Source organism: Perognathus longimembris, unplaced genomic scaffold (genome assembly GCF_023159225.1).
Source record: "Perognathus longimembris pacificus isolate PPM17 unplaced genomic scaffold, ASM2315922v1 HiC_scaffold_147, whole genome shotgun sequence".
Lineage (NCBI taxonomy): Eukaryota > Metazoa > Chordata > Mammalia > Rodentia > Heteromyidae > Perognathus > Perognathus longimembris.
The window spans coordinates 27272-49259 of NW_025956474.1; the positions used below are offsets into that span (position 1 = coordinate 27272).

The 21988-nt window shown below is 40.7% G+C and overlaps 1 pseudogene; it reads right to left on the reverse strand.

The window, feature by feature from the left end:
* Positions 1 to 18975: 18975 nt before the first annotated feature.
* On the reverse strand, positions 18976 to 20282 carry LOC125344533 (annotated as a pseudogene).
* Between the last annotated feature and the right edge of the window lie 1706 nt (positions 20283 to 21988).

The following is a 21988-nucleotide window of genomic DNA, read 5'->3' on the forward strand; positions in this document are numbered from 1 at the left end:
GATGTAACTGTTACTGATTTTGGTAGCCTTGGTATTGTATGTATGTTTATTGGAACTAGGGAAGGGAAGGAAAATATCAAAATGGAGAAACCAGGTTAAAACGCAAACCAATGCAACCACAATACTTGTAAAACTATATGCCATAATCCAACTGTACACCTCGTGGAGGAGGATGAGAATTGTGGAGGAGGAAAAGAAGGAGCAAAATGAGGGAAGAGGAAACAAGTTTGATTAGATATGTACACTCTGCCTTATGTATGAAACTATAAATCCCTCTTTCCATCACTTTAACAATAAAAAAAGAAAAACCAAAAAAATTTAAAAAGCTAACATAACAAAGAGAAAGTAGGCCAGGGAATATGATCAGCATATGTTTGTCCTATGTACAAATGGATATGTCACAATGACACATCTCACACATTGTGAATTTGTACTAATACAATTGTACAAAAATTAGATAGATGGACTTGTTTGTACAATTAATTCATTCATGATAACACAGCACCATAAACTACCATATTCAATTTAGAAAATGTAGTTTAAATAATATTAAAAAAAAGGATAATTAAATGCTTTATAAAAACAGCAATGGAAATGTCAGCAAACACCAGTCCTATAACCCTGACTGAGGTTGGGAATGGATGTTAGGGAGGATAAGTAATTTGACATATGCTGAAACAGGACTTGCTAATGCATTAAAAAAGAATGATATTGATAAATATGATATTGATCTAAATGTATTAGAGGCTATTTTAAAAGTAATAGAAACAAAGAACATTTTCAAAAAAAGCACATGCATGTCTGATTAACCACTTTTGAAAGTATTATGAATGAAAATAATCCAGTGTCTTCAAATTCAATTACTCTCAATATTCCCATTACCATGATGAGAAGATACATAGACTGGAATTGATCAGAGATGATAATTCTATTATCTCCTATACAGACCAACCAATATAATGTCTTAGGTATTTATCCAAACCTGTAAAAGACAATTTATTGTGCATTATTACAAGTAGTAAAGAGCAGGATTAGAGATATATCTCTCCTCAAATTACATAAACTATTTACCCATTCTTGGAGAAGTACTATCAACAATTAGATGACAGATGTTATGAGTCTGGTTCTGGAGAAAGTAAACGCAGTAGGATCACAAGTTCAACTCCACACTGGGCCACAGTGCAAATTCCAAACTATCCTGTGCTACAGAGAGACATCTTTCTACAATGCATAGCTACTTTTAAAAAGAAGTACTAGACTAGAAGGAGAGGGTAGCTTGTTGAGTTTACATAACCTACCTACTATGCACAATACCTGGGTTCAATTCTCACCACTAAAAAAAAGACATTAAAGCAAAAAATTTAAAAGAACATTCTCTCATAACATACCTGCTGTAGTATGTGAAGCCTCATTGATATATGATAACTTTATTCCAAATCCTTGCCAGCCTAAAATCATAGAAAAGTTATTCATCATGAAATGAGACCAAGTAACACAATTGATCCTTATGATAGTTTATTGTCCAAATACGTAAGCGTTATCTGAGGACACATGTTTTTCTCACAAGATACTCATTTTCTGAATTTTAGTTATCCATTAATTCTGGAAATCAACTGGACTTCCATACTTATCTTTAAAACATCACAGTGTTTCCCTTAAAATAAGCCCTACCAGCCAAACCTGTGGTGGCTCAACACCTGTAATCCTAGGTACTCTGCAGATAGACCACCTGAGTATCAAGGTTAAAAGCCTACTCTGATGGGAAAGTCTTTTCCGTATAGATCTCCTTGCCTCAGAGAAAGCAAAAGTAAATGGCTTAAATATTATTAATTATTTTGTATATTTTACACTATGAAATAGTCTAACATTCTGAAAAAATAAGAATACTGTACATTGTCAGGGATGGCTACACCTTTAAGACCTGGGGTTGCTTGGCTGCTATCCACTCCCACCTTCTCCCCTGGTCTGGAACCTCCCCGGACCCTCTGTCTGTAAACACATGTCTCCTAATGGTGCCAGGGACAGGTCCTTGGGGGACTGTGGTCTCAGCCTCTGTGGGAAGTTCCATGACATCACCGTGATGGACAGTTCATTAGCCAATAGTTAATACCGTTAGTCCCTCCTCCTCCCTCGTCATTACTCTTATATAAACCCCTCCCCTGAATAAAACTTTGGAAAGCTCCTGAAGCTTACTCCCAGAGCCCATGGCTTCCTTTCTTGGAGAGTATAGAGAGGGGGAGGGCATTCTCGCAGCCACATGCAACCAAGGCCACCTGTGGCCCCCATTCCACCTTGGATTGCCCGAAGGTCAGGCGGCCAAAGGAGAGAGTGGAAGGGGAACACGTAAGGGGATAAAAGGCTTGGCATCTCCACAAAAGGAGAGGTATAGACTTAGCCCGGCAGTACATAGGTAAAATATCAGATGTTTTGTTCAGTTCTTCCCCAAACCATCCCAGTATTCTAAACGGACTGCTAAGCAGTGGCCCTCCTGCATGTGTTGTGAATGATAAGAACAAAAGAGAAGGAGAGGAAAGGGAAATATTATAGAACATATATATCACTAAATAGCATAACTAATCCCAAGAGAAGATCTGCTGATAGTTCACCAACAGATCAACCCAAAAGACACAAAGACCCAAAAGGTCTCAAAGACATAGACTCAAAGACTGAAACACAGGGAAATAAGAAAGAAAAGTAAGAAATTTTGCTGTTAAGTTCAACACGTTATACAAAACAATCATACATGTTATACAAAAACAATCATACACAGGCATATAATGACCATGCACAAGCATACAAACATATAATAATCATATATACAACATATAATAGTAATCATACACAGGCAAATAAACAAAGAACAGGCAAAGAACAGGCAAAATGCAAAAACTGCAGGATAAGAAAGCAATCTTTTTTTTTCAAATTTTCCTGCAATACCGGGGGCCACCTATAGCATGAACAAGGATTCCAAGGGGCAAGGGGATTGATGATGAAGGAGACAGAGAGAAGACTGGTGGCACAGCTGTGTTTATTCCAGCAAAAGCCTTCAATACACCTTCTATATCTGTCACATGCTTACATGCTGTTGTCTTAGGACCCACTGCACCAAAAGGTGCAGACTGCATGCACCTTTCCTTGTTATATTTCAAATAATCTTTGTCCACTATACTCCCCCAGATAAGCCCCCAGCCCCAGAAGCTAGAAAAAGAATTTCTGCAAAACAGAAGGGCAAATACTTGCCGCTCTGAGGGTTGGAGTCAATGGTGATGGAGCCTTTGCTCACGCCTTTCCAGCTGGGCACCCCAGGGTCTGCAACATTGCAAGTCAAACATTCCTTGTGAGGTTAATCTATTTTTGTCATTTTTAAAGTGAATTTAAGAAAGCATCTCAATGTAACGAAGGCTGGTGTGTAACTTTAAATCTTCCTGCCTTAATTATAAGGGTGTTGTAATTTCCGATATAAAGCTCTACACCTCACAATAACTGGTTCTCTCTATGATAATCTGCAAGTAAGGTTTATTCCTTAAAAAATGCTAAATAGTTACTGATTGTAAAATTCCACACTAAGAATCACTAAGTAGTAAAGTATAGAGTATCAAAGAAGACCATCTGATGCTAAATTTGCTTTTACATCACATCCATTAATCTCTTTTGTACACAGGAAGCAAGAAACAAAAATGAAACCAACAAATCATGCATCTAGACTGCAGTGTTTTAGCGAAATTAGACAGGTAGCTAATGCCAGTATTCCTAAGTTACTCAGGAGGATCATATTGGTAACTAAGAAGGATGAGATCTTAACATCTAAGCCAGTCTTGGCAGAAAAATATCTGAGACTCTTAGCACCAATTTGCTACCAAAAATCCAGACAGAGAGCTATAGCCCAAATTGGTAAAGCACTTGCCTTGAGAAAGAATGCTCAGGGAAAGAATCTAAGCCCTGAGTGCATTGTCCCGATGTATGTAAATATGATCACAAACTCAGCAAGAAGTCTATATTAGCTATGATGACTGCATGCCATGAACCAGAAAGTAGAGCACAGTGTTGGCTTTGTTTTTAGCAGGATTTTTAAAGAGGAAAAAAGAGGATTTACAGAAGCATAATTTAGCCTTGAGTTAGAGATGCAAAACTGAGTGTTGAGCTAGGTCAGCATGACCATTAGTTATTTTTATAAAACCCAAAAGAAAGCCTTACAGAGAAATATAGCTTTGAGCAGGGGACTTGAGCAGGAGTGCTGTGTTCAAATGTTAAAATACAGGAGACTGATTGCCATGGTTGGGAGTGTAGATTCCTTATTTAAAACATGAACTCACCTTGTGCTTCTTGGAATTTCCCCCTTCTAATAATTGGTCTTGACCTAAAATTCTCTTCACAGAGATGATCTGTCACTAATATTTGGCCCTATTTTCAAGAATCAATGATTTTTCCTGTCTGTGATTTTACACTGAGTTCAAGTAACAGCATTGGCAAGAAAATAAAAGAAGGTAGAGGGGAAAGAGGGGAAAAGAAGCAAGAGACAGTGTAAAACAGTTGCATTTAAAATTTATAGAAAAGTATGTGAGGAAAACTGAAGAAGTTTAAAATAGACACATGGGTGACTGCTCTGAATTGTGATTAATATCTATTTAATGTATGGTTGCGGTAACAATTTTTTCACAAACCAGCTATTAAAACAATGGAGATGCAGTAGATGACAAAATATTTCATTTCAAGAAAAATAGGTGTTTCTCTTTATGATCCAATTGCACAGGAGATAGTAAGAAGGAGGATCCCTAGTAATAATAAGAATGATGACAATAACAAGTAAAGAATAAAACAGAAAAAATATCAGAACGATCCAAACTAACAAAACTTAAGGGTTAGGGGTGTGGTTCCCAGATAAACAGTGCTTCTCCTCAAACTTACTCACTGAATTCAAATCCTCCTCACGGAGTATTCTATTTTTATAAGTTATTTTAGGCTAAAAATGAAAGTTTACATAAATATCAAGAAAAAGACCATTAATACAAGAAGCTAATTCTAAGTCTGACTTAACTTGTCCATGTTCTTCCAATATCAACTCTCTTATGAGATTCATTATCATCCTTACATTTTCACCTGTTTTTATTACCTCCTAGTCCTAACTAGTGAAAGTAAATGGGAAAATTAGATAATTTTCTCCAAACTACATTATACCAGTTAGGAAAACAATTCAGGAGGGCTCTAAGTAAAGAAAGGAAAGGGAAGTGATTTGGATTGTATATACAAAGACTAGGGCATAATTGTTAGTTCACTGATACAGAGTAGCAGGAGTTCATTTTACCATGTGCCATAAATATAACCTTAATTTGCAATCTGGTTGTGCAAACAGCATAGTGGCATGCCTTCAGGATTCTGCCATGAGCATGAGGAGGCTTTGAATAGAGAGCACTATTGGTGGGAAGCATTGTCTTAACAGGGCAAGGGAGAAATGAGACGTTATTTCTGCAACCAGCTGTCAAATACCAAAATGGGGGACATAGCTCTGAGAGACAGAATGAAATGTGATTCCATCAGGTAAATAAATAAAACTTTTTTCTCTATTTATTGCATGGGTTTGTTCAAGGAAGGATGAAGATATTTAAAAGACAGAATGCCTTAGGTCTGTCTGTCTACAGGCAGAACATCATTGCTTGTCCATGTCACTGCTTTCAGGGTGGAGGTTAGGTCTTTAGTCTTGGAAATGCTTAAATCTAATCTGTGGACATGTCAGCAGAGAAAAAAAGGACGATGTTCTTGAGTGGCACAACACCCACTGGTGGGAAGGCAAGAGGAATTTTGGGGAAGTATGCAACAAGTCCTCTGTAGGTGAAAACTTTACTCCATGAAGGGCTGACATCAGAAAAAGTTGCTAGAGATAAACAAGGACAGGAACACCCTGTTTAAAGTCCCACCAAGGTTCCATTGGGAGTTTTCAACTACACTCTTGACCATCTAGAGAAAAACATTTCAGCATATGAGGTGAAGCCCTACAGCAGGACTGAAGGTTGAGAACGAGTTCCAGAAGAGTTCCAGCAAGGCCCAGCCCCCCAGGAGCCATGCCCAGGAGGCTCCGCAGGAGGTCGCCCCAGCTGCCTCATGAGCAGTCGGGCCCCAGGAGGTAGCCAAACCCACCCACATGCTTCCCCAGAAGACCCCCAAAAGAGGACACCAACCGCACCCTAACTACCTAACTGGAAAACAGGCTTGCGTTCCTGGACTAATATAGGGCCTTTGGTCACAAGCATTTGCCAGCAGGAAGACGAATTGTGTGTCGCAGGCAGAGGGTCTAAGGACCAGACTTCAAGGCCTGACTTCAGAGTCTTGGCATCGAGCTAGTGGCATTTCCTTTATTTTTCAGCATGGTGCTAAGAGCAAACAAGGTGGGATGAGACTGGAAATGCTCTTGGACCATGGCTGCGGCTCCTTTCCCACTTGGACTGCCAAGCCAGGATGAAAGTCCTCAGCTCCCCAAGACCAAGACAGTTAATGCTTCTGTCTGTTGGACAGTGTGCTTGTAAGACATGGAAGCCAAAGGAGGCTGTATGGGAGCCAATGGAGACTGGACAGAAGCCAATCCGCACAGATCAACTGGTTTCCGCTTCCTCATGTGTCATAGTCCTGTATAGCCCACATAAAGCCAGGCACAACAGTCCAATAGCACAACAGCGCTGTGCCTCCTCCAGAGTCTGACCCTTGCGCTTGCCAGGATCCCCTGTCCTGGAGGTAACTCCTGTGCCCATCCCTCCCTTGCCACATCCCATGCCTTCCCAGGTTGGCACCCTCCCTTGGCACCCAGGCTGCCCCAGGGAATCGCTTGCCACACATAGGGGCCCTCATTCTCTCCAAGATCTGGAAGACAAGTCAGATACCCCCATGCATTCAGCTTCACTCCCTTCTCAAGCCTGCCCTGAATATTTTCTCTTCCTTCCTCACAGTCCCTTCCCTCCCCAACGAAGAGGAGAGAGGCCCTCCCAGATAGACACCTTCCCCCAGTCCTCTCTTTGCTTCCTAGGTTTTCTCGCAATCTCCATGTCCCTCCACACCCCAGTGGATCCAAGAAACCCACTGCCCTTCACTCCTCAGGGGATTCCCAGGCTCCCCTTCCTTCCCTATGCTGCTCCCAGCTCTCCCTCACCTGCACAACATGGGTGGCTTCCAGAACTCTGTTCTTTTCCCCTCCTGTCCTCTGTCTCCCCATGATGGCTTCTAACTTCCCAGTGTTCTGCATAACTTCCCAGGATAGTTCTCATCTTACCCTTTCCTCCCATCCCCACCGACTTGGGGATGCTAATACCCTCCCCACCCGCCCACCTCTTGAAACTTTCCACGATGATTCCCAGATTCCCCTTCTCTCCTCTAGTCCCTTCCCAGGATGCATTCACTCCTCTCCCTCTCCTCCCCCTCCTCTGCCCTCCCTTAAATTTCCAGTGTGGAGCCCCAGCTCCCTAAGATCTTCCCCTTTCCTCTCTTTCCCTATTCTTCCATTCCCCTCCCCTAATAATGACCTGGGAGGCAGAAACTCTATGGACACCAATAAAGGGGACAAACGGGTTTTATTAGTTGCCCTGCAACTGCCTTGTCCTGGGCTACCACAGAACTAGTCACAGAAGATGGAAACAAAGGGCAACATTTCTTTTTGTTTTCTTTCTCTCTTCCTCTCCACAAACCTCTCCTTTCTGAAGTCTCCTTGGTGCTCTAACGGGCCTCTGTTTTCCGCAGGCTTCTTGGCTCTCAGCAGCTCTCTGTTCTCCTCAGGTCTCTGGTCTCTGTTCTCAACATTGGCCCTCCTCAGATCTCGGTGTTCCCCTAACCTCTTGGGGCTCTGCAGACCTGCACTTGGGCTTCTGCACTGCGTCTCAGGCTGGGCCTGGGCCTCTGCTGTCCACAGGCTGGGCTCACCTCCAGCCTGCAGAGGGAAGGGCCACTGCTCTGCCCTGGCAGCTTGTCTTACAGCCTTCCTTTCCAGGTCTCTCCATCTCCCTTTGGAATAGCTGCCCTATCATATTCAGTTGCCCTCTTCCCAAGTGGCCCCCACGGGGAGGGATGGACTTGCTGCCACACAGGGTCTCCACCCTCCCATCCCTGGGTGACTTCCAGTCTCCCCTTCCTCTGCCCTTCCCTAACAATCCAGGAGGGCTCCAAGCCACCCTTCCTCCTCTCTGCAGCCACCATCAGAAGTCGGGGGTCTCAAGCCCTGATTCCATGCTACCCCAGCCCCTCTCACTTCCTCTCCACATCGTGTAGACTTTCCACTTGCAGCCTTTGCCTATGGGGCCTATGTCTCTTGTCCTGCTTTATGACCCTGCTTCCAGAATTTTAGTGTCTCATATGTTCCCTTTCTCCTTTCCTGCCTGTGCCCTCTATCACAAATCAAGCTGAGTGATAACACTTGAAACTGACAGTAAAACTGAGTCAAAGGGAAGTGGGGGAACTGAGGCAGAAGAGAGGCAGCAAGTGTGTGGTGATGGCACCCCTCAGCTTTCATGAAGGTCATACCTCTCCCTTTCCTGAACACCCTGGGGTAGGAATGAGATAACCTCATGAGAACTATGATGATGTCCAGGAAAGATGATTGTGTGCTGTCCACGAACAATGCTTCATGACAGTGGAAAACAGATGATTTTTTTTTTGCCAGTCCTGGGCCTTGGACTCAGGGCCTGAGCACTGTCCCTGGCTTCTTTTTGCTCAAGGCTAGCACTCAGCCACTTGAACCACAGCACCCCTTCTGGCTGTTTTCCTTGTATGTGGTGCTGGGGAATTGAACCCAGGGCCTTGTGTATACAAGGCAAGCACTCTTGCCACTAGGCCGAAAACAGATGATTTTGGAATTGCTTATCTTCTGTTTGATTAAACACATTGAGTACTGCATGTGTGACTTTCTGTAGTAATCTTGCATAAAGACAGGACAGAGGCCTGTGTGTTTATCTCACTGCTTTCTCAAATCCTGCGCACGAACTCTTGGAGAGTTTCTTGTGATCTGTAATCAAACCCGCACGGAGGAAACTGCACTCTAGCCTCTACAAAAGGCTATTGAATTATGTCTGCCAATTAAACATATTCCTCACCTTCCATGGTGTTATTAAATATAGATACGGATATGGAATATCACTGCATAGAGAGTCCTTCATTTACCTTCTATAGTATCTGCTGGATGCAGCTAGCTTATAGTGCCACAAGGGAAACTGTAGAAAAAGTTCTGGGTGACAATTTCCCATAGGTATGTAATGGAGGGCACCCCTGCTTTGGATAATTTCCACCATGTGGATCCTAAGGAATTTCTCTCCTCTGTGTGTTCTTTCTCAAATGGGACAGACTATCAAGGGAACCACAACTACAACAAAAAATATATAAGGTTAATTGAGTGCTAGGAGAATCTCCGTGTGAGGTATTCCAAGAAAACCCTCTGCATGATTTTCAAAAAACAGAATCTCTAGATACTCAAATGTTGGGGCCATGGAGACAAAACAAAAGTAAGGAATCTTGTCCCTGAATTTGGTCCAGTTCGTTTCTTCATATAGCACACTGCTGTACCCCAAATACAATGGACAAAAAGGACATTTTAAAACTCCCTTCTTCACGTCCATCATCTGTGTTTCCCAGTTCTTCTGGAGGTCTGTTAGTGGTCCAGATTAAGGGCAAGAAGTAAGCTATTAACAAGGAACCATAAGTAGGATGTGGTACACTTCCACAGGAGTGGATCCTCACTTGAGGTTCTGTGTAGGTTAGTGCAGAGAATTTTGTCGTTTGACTTCCTTCAAGAAATAATGTGCCTTATTCCACTAATATTTACTTTTTCTGAGAAGAGAAGATGAAAGCTTGGGTCATAGAGATAGTGCCACCAATCTGCATTCTTCAGAGTTGTCTGACCACAACAGCTCGAGCTGGAACAGGATTGCATTTCTGGTATATACAACCCTTTCATCAATGAAAGGGCTGTGTGGTCATCACCAGGGCAGTGGAAGGTGCCTGAAGTGGAGGAGGAATTTGCAATCATGATATGATCTGTCCAGGTTGCTGTTAGAGACAGTTATTGTAGCCTTGTGGAATGTCATTCTGAGGATTTATTGTACTTATTTTTGCAGTTCTAAAAGTAATCAGGATGGCTATTCTACCTGTTGCAATATAAAACCAGATTACTGCAAACTTTGATGACTTGACATCTTTCTAGTTCCTGATGAAATTTATTTTTTCATCTTGTTTAGTGCCTTTTGCTATGACTTTGAGGAAAGTATTGAATAACATTAGGGAAATGAGAATTACTGACATATTCCAGACTTGATTGAGAATTTTCTTTGCCTTTTTTTATTATGATGTTCGATACCACCACGTAACTTCTAACACCTAATTCATTTAAAGCTTGTAAAAATCTTCTGCTATTCCCACTAGTAACTTATGAATCAACACTCCAATATCATTCTCAGAGAGTTAGAAATAGTAATGGGAAAATCCACATTGAATCATAAAAGTTTAGCTGAAAATTCAAAAAACTTTGAAGTTTAAGGAAGGAGAAATAAGTGTTGAAACTCCAGAGCTGAAGTTAAAAAAAAAAACAACAACACCACAATGGAGAAAAACAGGCCCAGAGACCAATAGAACAGAACAGAACACTCTATAATAAGTGTACGCAGATACAGGTATCTAATATTTTGACAAGGAATAAAAAATATAGTTGGGAGAAAGGAAAGCTTTTTTAATAAATGACTCTGGGAAAATTTGATACTCATCTATAACTGCATCCCTATATGTCACTTTGTAATAACATCAATTTAAAGTGGACCAAAGACTCCATGTGAGACATGAGACGGACATTTGAAGGAGTTGGAGGAATGTTAACATTTACTGGAAGAAATACACACACACGCACACACACACATGCACACATGGCCAAACAAAATCATAGAATTGACATATGGGAATACATAAAGGTAAAGCTAAAAATGACAGTGCAGAATAATGTAATAGGTTCCTGGTATTTCTGTGACACGTAATATGACTTTTTATAAATATATTGGACTTTTTTTGGAATTCTGTGTGTGTGACATAATTAGAAAGGACAGAATGAATCGATTATTTTGTTCATTACTGTGCAAATATCTTCCTTCTTAGGAAAGCCATGTGTGATCAGAATCTGGATGCATAATGGTTGACCATGAAATATGTTCACATCCAGGTCCAGGTCATCACCAATATTGAGAAACCGTCAACTGTCACTTTCCTCACTTTATGAATAGCCAGGTGCTACCTGGTCAAAAGAAAGAGATCCTTGTGAGATTACCTGTCTAGCCTTTACCTTGCTTCCCTGCCTTTATTTCTGAAGGCATTGTTGAGACGATGTATGAATACCCACAAGCAAGTCCTAGGGGATTTTTTTCACCAAGGTGTGTGCCTCCTCATTCATCCTTTCTCAGAAAATCATGCATCCACGACCACATCCAAACTGACAATTCCTATTGCTGATGGGGATATAATATATGGGTTCATAGCTGTCATGTCTTGTGAGGAATTACAGCAACTATGGGAACAGTGAGTTGCTTGTTGTCTTCCATTTCAGACCTGGATACCACACAAAGACCTGGTCAATCCCTGCAGATTCGTTTATTAAAAATATGGAAATTCTGTGCCAAGTCCATGATGGATCTCCCTAAAGAATCACTACAGGAGATTGGAAGAGGGAAAGAATAGACTGAGTAGATGTGAAACTTATCTCATCCAAAAGGTTCCCCTTAAGTTGATTCTTACCTTTTGGAGAACAGAATTCTAAACAGATGTTCCATCATGGTAAGCATGTTCTGCAAAGCTACATTTTTACATAGCCATTACACATATGACTTTGATCTCTCCTTTCTCCCAGTGAAACCCATAAGGACAATAATCAAAGTTTCTCTTCTCTAACTGAGCTAGTGAATTCAAATGCAGCAAACTATAGTAATAGAGTTTCTGCAGTGGTAACCCATCACATCACTTTCCTGGCCTTGTAAAATTGCCTTGTGTCAAGAGGCAAATATCACCTAACTAGGTTGTGCTCAGAGAAATTGGCAAATTAGTATTTTCCCACATGTACTGTGATATAAAATTTTTCTGGGATTCCTTTTCAGCTTCCAGCTTAACCACAAGGGCACAAGCCATAGGGCCTTACCTGTATTATCAATTCATGCCAATTCTGAAGTAGAGGTGAGGTAGTCCTGAAGCAGTTTGCCCCCAAGCAGTGTGCTTATCACAGAGCAGTTAAGACCTAGGCAGACCTATCTTTCCATCTTGATATCAAGCCCTTGTCTTACTGCCATAAATACAATGAACCTATCAAAGCTAACCATGAGGGGGAAAGGCTGGATCCAGAGGAATGCCATGGTGTGTGAAATGTGTACGCAACATTTCCAGCAGTTGGCAGGACTTCAACTGCTTAAATGTCCAGACATGCTTCAACTGGTTAAATGTCCACAAATCATCAGGTTCTACCCAGATTGTTGAGTGGAATCACTGTCTATGATAGGTTTTGGTTTTACCAGACATGGAACATGGAGCAAGCACCTCATCTGTGCTTTCTAGCTTTTCTTTCCAGATCATTATCCAGAACTGATCGCTCAATTACCTATTCTACAAAATTATGAAATAGTGTACAGGAGGAAAAACAGACATTGTTTCAGGAGAAAAATACAGAAAGCCACCTTCTTCACTTCCTGTTGCCTTAGTGGATAAGCCAATGTGATATGCATATATTCCTTCTACAAACAGGAATATGAACTTAAAAACAGAACTTCTTAGTGCCCTATAGTGCTTTAAGGCTCAAAGAAGTAGGGATATGTGGGCTGCAGTGCCTTTGCTTCTTATTTGATATTTTGTCCTAACTCAGGTCAAATGACCCACTTCCCCGCGAGCTTCACCCAGAGCTTTCTGACAAATTTAAAATTCCCTATATTATACTACCAATAATTTCATTAGTCCTGTGTTCCAAATCCATTATGAGAAAAGGCATACTAGCACTGATAACTCATGTATCTCTAGGATCTAACTGGAAGGCATTTCATGATATCCTAAAATGACATTGCATAGTCCATCCATAGAAATATCACAGGAAAACATTTATCTCTGAAAGTGTACAATGAGTGTCACTAATTTTACTGAGCAAACTTGTTTGCAATTTCAAATTAAGTTTTCTCTGCTTTTATACATTGGACTATGTTTTGTATACCTAGACATATCTCCCTCATATATCTGTGTGAATAAGTATATGTATGTATATATATGTGTGTGTATACATATGAGTACACTTTATGTATACATACCTATTATTACACATATGTGTGTATTACATATATACCTATGTATATACATATGCACTCACAACCCTGTGTATGTATGTGTATGTACAGGTACACACATATGTGTATATATGCATATGTGAATATATACATGTGTATGAGTATATAAACCTTACACGCCTATATATATACACATATATACATATGTACACACATATGTACTTATTCACATTTACATATATACATATATGTGCATATATAGAGAGAGAGAGAGGGAGAGAGAGAGTTTGGCCCCTCACCAGAATAAACGCTTACTCTAGGAATGAAAAACAGAGAGCACAGTCACCTCAGTGAATGATTTTGAAGAATCTGTCATATATAGCAATCATCTTAGTGGTTCTCACACAGGCAAAAACTAGGAAGAATTTCATGTTGCCACAATGCCAGAGAGAATATAACTATATTTCATGCCTTATCAAGTGAAATAAATGGACATAAATTATTTTACTGTTCATTAATATCTGTTATTATGGATTGGAAGTAGAGCTTGACTTCATTATGTTAGGACTCCATTGTACCAGTGGATTCTTATACAGGAAAAACCATTTTGAAGAGGTGTCAAGTTGACCAAGGGAGAGTGTGAGAAGGTGCCAGGTAGACCAGGAAAAAGGGATAATATATTGATATTCAGATGAGTATTCTCACAAACATAGCCATCAAATTTTCCTAGACTGAATAGGCTGTTCATTTCAGAGGTCCATTAACTGTTCAAAAGTCTCTAGCTAAGTGAGCAACTAAGGACTATGTCTTAGAGCAAGAAGCATATCTCCTCATATCTCCTGTTTGAGAACTTGCAGTTATGGGCTTTATGCAGTAGTTCAAAGGCAACTGTCAAGGAAACAGCCCATGTGAATGTTTTCCTGTCCATCTGTACCATCTCATGTACACCATGCTGTCCATCTTCCTCCACATTCCCAAATATTGAGACTGTAGGGATCATTACTCAACTTCACAGAGGAAAGTCCACTTATAGAGAAAACAGCAAGTTATTCATGGGAGTATGTGTCGATTCAAGATATTCTGTAAGGATTAAATTTCAAACTCGTACAATAACAACTTGGAGAAGATGGCCAAATCTGGGCCTTTCATGAAACCAGAAACATGCCATTTGGAATATGTAAAGAGCAAACCTATAGAGGGAATATTCTATACTCAGTTTCTCCTGAATTTGGAGTTGGTGGTCTACAATGTATATGCCTATAGAGAAGGGATTCCTTCACTGCAGATGAGAGTTGCCTGACATCTGTCTATTCCTCAATCTAAGGTGCTTGGCACGTACATTAGGATCATTTCACACCTCCACACATCCAGATTCAGATAAATCTTGGAGCAAACTGTGCTCCAGAGTGCCTCATGACTACTCAAAGGAAAAGCAATGACTGCCAAACTGATGACCAGTTGTTCCTCTGGGACAGTTTCCTAATGACCACAAGCTGTTCTTGTAACTTGACTTATGTATTGATTACAACCCTTTATAATGGTCTTTTAGAGAGCTCCACAGCAGGTAGCAGGATGATATCTGATGTCGTTGCCCTTCAGTTACTCACATTGGAAGAAAAAGGAGAGGTATTCCTCATAGCAGTGACATTCATCCAGTTCCTGTTGGGTTGTTTGTTTTGTTTTATGTCAGTCCTGGGGCTCAAGGCCTGAGCACTGTCCCTGGCTGCTTTTTGCTCAAGACTAACACTCTACCACTTGGGCCATAGCACCACTTCTAGCACTTCCGGCTGTTGGGATCCACCCTTTGGACTTGATGGGGGAAGTGACGCCCTCCCCCAGCCCTAGGGGAATGCGGACGCAGGCTATGGTTCTCTGGGTCCGGAACCAGAAGAACCGGCTTTGCACCCAGCCCCCAATTCTCTCGCCAGCCCAGGTGCCTCCCTGGCGCGGCGCTTTCAAGTGACTTTACCTCAAGAGGGGATCATGTGATAGCTCTCAGCCTTTTGGCGTCCTGGCCGGTCAGCTTTCTCCCTTCGCTTGCTATCATTAGTCTGTGTCCCCGCCTTAATAAATCAGATAGCTCTTGAAGCTTCTCCAAGACTCCCGTATACCTGGCTTTCTTTACCGGTAAGGAGGTGGGTAAGTGTTCTCCTTAGGCCGCGTGTACATGAAGTCAGTACTGATTCCCCCGCCCCATCCTGGCTACCTGCCGGCCGGGTGACCAGGAGAGAGGACGAGAAAGGGAGGGGTGAGAAACATAGCTGAGCCTTGAACCCCACGCCAGGGAAGGCGAACCAAGCCTGACATCCGGCTTCTTCTGTATATTTGGTACTAAGGAATTGAAGCCAGGGCTTCATGTCTGAGAGGCAATCACTTTACCTACAGGCCATATTCCCAGCCCCTAACTCTTGGTTCTCTACAATGCATCCTAGGATTATCCATTGCAGACAATTTATGGCAACTTTCAAGACTACTGGTGGAAGATGAACAGCACTCTGTAACCTACTCTCCAAAATAACATTCTTAAGTTTTGTGTCATGTCTAGGTCTTCTAAGGGTGGTCTTTTATGGAAAGTCTAGTGGTGACAAAATGCAAGAGGTCAAAGAGACCTAATCTGGAATAAGAAAACCCATCTGTGCTGTCTTCTCAACAGTCTTAGAGAAGTACCAACTTAAATACACATATTGCATTACTAGTGCTCCACCATTAATTGTTCTTCCATTTGTTCATTACTTTTTGTAGTACCAGTTACAACTATGAATTTTTATTTAATAACTTTCTGATTTCCTTTAGTGTATTTCATTCCTTTAAAAATATGCAGTGTACTTCTAACAAATCAACCCGTTCTTTTCTCAGGCCCCCCCAATATAATTCTAGAATATTTCATTGTTTTTCTCCATATACACTGTAAACAATTTTGTTCGTGTTTACCCATCTCTTTTTCATGTCTCTCCCTCTGCATCCACAGTATTCTCTCCTTCATACATTTTTCTATGTTCAAATTCAAATGTTGGTATTATTCTTTAAGTAAATTTTCTCATGTATATTACTTACCAATTAATGAGATAGGAGAGGGCAATTCATGCAAGTATTTTATTCTGTAATAATACAAACAGACATAATAACTTCTTCAGGGTTTTATGCATAGCCACACAAAGAAACTGAGTGTAAGTTCATATACTTGGGGGAAGTGTCCAAATGTGTAACTCCTCTGTACAAATAGTGAACTGGTTAACAAAATGAATACCTGGAAGCAGAAACATATTTAGGAGTGCACGGACCATGAATGGGTGAGGAGAAAGATGGGGAACTGCAGACATATCTAAGGCACATTATTAAAAATGAAAGCAATTATTGTGAATGTAGGAATGTGTTGGGGAAATGGGTAAGAAGAAAGGAAGGGTCAACATCCATAAAGACGCATTGTACTTGCATGGCTTGCTATGTCACACCTGTAATGCTAGTTATTCAGGGGATTGAGGTATCAGTCTGCACAGCAAAATCTCCAAGACGCTTATTTCCAACATACTCGTGCCTTGAGCTGATGAATGCTCAGAGGCAGTGCCCAGGCCCCAAGTTCCACCCAGAACAACTCAAATGCCGTTGCATACTTGTTGACACATGCATGCACACACACAGTTCATATAAAGCTTGAAGCTTGACTTAGAGAATTGTAACCTTTTGGGACTCTTTTTTTTTTTTTTGCCTGTCCTGCGGCTTGGGCCTGAGCACAGTCCCTGGCTGCTTCTTCTTCTTTTTTTTTTTCTCAAAGCTAGCACTGGGCCCCTTGAGCCATAGGGCCACTTCTGGCCGTTTTCTGTATATGTGGTGCTGGGGAATTGAACCTAGGGCTTCATGTTTGTGAGGCAAACACTCTTTCCACTAGGCCATATCCCCTGCCCCCTTTTGTAACTCTTAATAATATAAATTTTAACCACCATTTTGATATTTAATCTCCAAAATAACTTTTTTAAATATGAATAATTATGAATTAATTCAAACATCCTGTTGAATATGATGAAAAACACCATTTTTAAAGTGAACACAAATATATGCTTCTTGCTCTAAATCCATGACAATTTAGAAATATTCAGTTAACATAGAAAACTACTGTTCTGTTTTTCTGTTGGAAAATACAGTTTGGCATGCAAATGAAAAACATTGCTATTATCTTCTGATTCCTCTTACAAAGCTCCCAGCATAATCTCCCAGTCTCTCTGTAACCTCCAAACCCTGAGCAACTTTCATGAGTCACGTGGAGCATGGTAGTCCCTCTCCATAGAAGAGAGAAGACCTCTTTTATGTTTCCCACCATATAAACCACTTTGGCTCCTTGCAGAATTTTTATGTTTTCTACTATGTTCATGTTGTGAGCTGGGGTTACCATCATAATGACTGTTTCCTCCACAGGTCCTGGGAAGTTCTCCTATAGTTGGTGCATTATAGTAATCCCCTGAAAGATAAAAAAGAAATCACATAATATTGACAACAATGCTTTTGTATCATATGATGATTTTTAAGTACCACATGTTTGGGAATACTTAGTTTTGACTTGCTGAAACATCACTGAAATTCTAAGTGTTCATTTTGACTCTGTGATTCATAGAGTTAAACATACGTTGTAACAATTTTCCTTAATGTAAAACAGTCTGAGGGGGAGGGAGGTCCCTCTTTTGGTGGAGCTCCTTAGCATTGCTGGCCCCTGAAGTGGAATGAGAGGGAGGTGCTTGGCATTTCTCCTGCCTGAGGAGTTCCTGGCTTCCCTTGGTGGCTCTGGACCAAACCCCTTCCAGCTTCTCCCTCCGGATTGATGTGCTGCTGTTAACCCGTGTTAATTCTGCTCCTGTCGTGGGCAGCAGGACTGGGAGGGAGGATGTGCAGACCATTCAGTGTTTGAAAGGATGAGAAAGCACCAGATGACTGGAGTGGAGGAAGTAGCACAGACACCTCTGCTAATGATCCAGAGCTCCTGAGGAAAAAAACGTACAACTTTAGCTGAGAAGAACACATGTCAGCTTTATATTCAGACCGATCATCTCTTCTTTAAGTATTACAGAACACGAGAAGCTGTGATTGATCAGATATCCAGTCATGTTAAAGCGATTGATACCATTTATCAGACCACAGGCTTCTCTGGGATTCAAAACATCAGTTTCATGGTGAAATGTATAAAAATCAATACAACTGCTGATGAAAAGGACCCTACAAATCTTTTCCATTTCCCAAATACTGGTGTGGAGAAGTTTTTGGAATTGAATTCTGAGCAAAACCATGATGACTACTGTCTAGCCTATGTCTTCACAGACCGAGATTTTGATGATGGTGCTCTTGGTCTGGCTTGGGTTGGAGCACCTTCAGGAAGCTCTGGAGGCATCTGCGAGAAAAGCAAGCTGTACTCCGATGTTAAGAAGAAGTCCTTGAACACTGACATTATCACTGTTCAGAACTATGGGTCACAAGTGACAAGACATCTGTTTAATAATAATAATAATAATAATAATAATAATAACAAATGTAGAAAGGTACTGAGAGCTGTTACTTTCTAAGTACAGAACACCCTAGACAATTCAAGGCATCTTAATCTCCATTGAGAACAACAACAAAAAAGAGTATTTTTCATGCTTTTAAATCTATGGATAAATTGGTGCAAATTGGTCAAAACCAACCAACACTGATGTCCAAGCTGGCATATTGGCAACTAATATGTAACTGGTGGTCAATGGAGAGTTTGAAAGATAGTCCCTTTCTTCTTGTTCTTTTCCAAGGTTTGTGAAGAGTTCTGTCATTCTAAGATGCATTACTGAGCTTCCCAGTTCCTTTCTCCTCCTCAAACTGATGCCATTTTTCCTCTAATTCTTTGTGCTGGGCTTCCAAATTCTTTTTCATTTGCTCATGGCACTGCTGGAGCTCAGCAGTTTCTGAATCTTCTCCTTGACCTTCATCTCAAACACCTGCTCCATCTCCATCTGCATTTTCTTCATCTTGGCTGCATGCTCCCATCTTTCCTCCTCCATTTGTGCCAGCGGGCTTTTGGTAAGCTGTCCTTTACTCTTGTTATCCACTCTGGTGTAAGTCACAGCCGCCAGCTTTCTGCTTCGGTAGTTCTCATAGTGTACATTATTAGTGATATCTTTTAAGTCTTGCATGTGTGTTCTTATCAAAATATGCCTTAGAATTGTAAAATCACAATGTTCACCATTTTCAACTTCAGCTACACCCCAAAGATATTGCCTTCCTCTGACCCTCTTACCATTAACTTCAATGGTTGTGTTACTACCTAGTACAGCAAGAGGTAAATGGTCCTTTATCTTTTTAACCAGCTTATTTTCTTCTTCATTGTCTGTTTCTGGAAATTCATATATTTTAATTTTATGTTCTTGGATTTCTTTCATTATCTGTTTTTTAAACTGCTGGCATGCCTCTGGTGTGAGCTTGTCTGCTTTGGCAATTAGTGGGATGATAGTCAATTTTTCATGCAAACGTTTCATAAACTCAATATCCAATGGTTTAAATTCGTGTCCTGAGGGAGCGATGAAGTATAAGGAGCATTGCACTCTGTTATCAGGCAACTGCTGCCTGTTCACCCAGGATTCTGCATTTAGGTAATCCTCAAGTTTACCATCGATGTAGTCAATAATAGACTGCCAGCCATTACTATTATCCACTGCATCCAAAGTGTGGAGTATCAACTATGGTGAGCACTAACAGAACACCACCTTCTTTGATTAAAACTTTGGATTGTTCCACCTGTACAGTCTTTTTTATTCTATGGGAAGGCCCTGGGTACTCTGGAGAAGACAAATCTGTGAGAAATAAGGAGTTGATTAATGTTGACTTTCCCAGTCCAGATTCACCTACTACCATAAGTGTGAATTCAAACCCTCTTTTCACTGATTTTCTGTATACTTGATTTGGGAGACTGGAAAATCCCACATAGCCTTCAAGGTTCTTCTGTTGAGCTACCATGGTGCTGCAGTTGACTCTCCTCTCCTCAACAGCAGTGGATCTTGCACTGACTGACATCCCCTCCTGCTAGCGCGCCTCAGCTTGCCGATTCTCCAAAGCCACCAAAGCCAATTCCCCCACACTGGCAGCTTTAAAGATTCTTTCCTGTCTCTGTTGATCCTGTATGGATTGAAAAATATTGATGAGATGTCCTATTCTGTTCTGGTCTATTTAGGTTCTAAAAGCTTTTTGTATGAGGACAGGCCTATCCTTCTGGATATTGTGATGTTCTCCACCAGGATTCTGGTAAACAAATTACCATTTATTTCCTTATCTGGGTTCTACTCAATACCTATTAGCCTTCAACTAAGCTTCCTGATTGTATCTTGGAGCTCCTGTAGTGTTCTCTATTGCTTTTTTGATTGATAATGAATTGTTTTCTATTTCTTATTTATAAACTCTAGACTATCTTCACTTCCAGAGATTCATTCCTCTGCATCATCTATTCTGGACTCCAGAATTTCTATTTTTGTTAATCTCCCTTCCTTCTGATTGGTCATTCTTTAGGACTTTCATTTGTAAAGTATAGTTTTTGGTCCTGTATGGATTTCTTTACTTCATTAATTTGGATCCGAGTGCTCTCTCTCCAATCTTGTACCTGTGTCTTTTTTCCATTGTATTCCTTTTCAGTCTATTGGAAATCATTGAGCTTTCAGTTTGTGGAGGACATGAATTCCTCTATATAACTTTGGTTAGCACCTGGCATTTATGTTTGTCCGCCTGCATGCTTTCCTTGTGTTCATTGATCATATTTGCCAGTAGTGCTTGTGGAGCATTTTGAGGACTATCCTGTAGGTTTTTCACTGACTCCTCTATTTCCGGTATGATTTGAGTGGGGAGTTGAGATTCCCTGTCTTCTCATTTTTCTTCTGTCCACATTGGAAGTATTGAAAGTCCAATAGCACACCAGAACACTATTTTAAGGCACAAAACAACCTGGGCTGGAACCCAGTAGTTGTACAAATTTTAAGTTCACTATCATAGGTAAGTTCCTTCTCTCCCTTTTTGGATGTACAGACAAATTTAGTGCTCCCACAGAAAACAATTAACACAAAAACCAGCCATGAGCCCTGCAAGTGCACTGATGTCCACTGTTCTGTATGTTAGGTTAGATGTTGGTGGACTGTGATTCAGGAGTTGGATTATATACCAATATAACCACTGAACAAATGTGTCCTTTCATGTAGATCTATCTGGGCTAAACAGATTATTCAGTGAAACACTTTGGCATAGTCAAATTGAATACCAATACTGTCTAACTAGGCAGCCAATATCCAGGAAACCCTGAACTATGAATGCCCTAGAAGTGGTATAGGATCTTCTTTTGCAGTCTATAAATAATTCTAGAAGAAGTTAAGAGTAGCAAGATGAAGGGGCTGAAATGAACACTGATGACAATTGAGATTTAAATTCAAGGAAATAAAAAAAGTGGAAAAAGAACAAAGAGAAAGAAAACTAAAAGAAAGCAGCAGAGAAAAGGAAAGAAGAAAATATAGGGGAATGTAGAAAAAACAATTAAAAATTAAAATGTAATAAGGATATATAAAAATGATGCAAAATTAGAAAAAAAGTAGACATTTATAATTGGTAAATGGAGATGTTCATTATTTGGGTGATGTTGTGTCTCCCATGTGCCTGCTTTTCAGTCTTAAAAGGAGCTTCTGATTTCCACAGTGGTTAGTTTGGTGGCCTGACTGGCATTTGTGAATTGTTCCAAAGGTAGC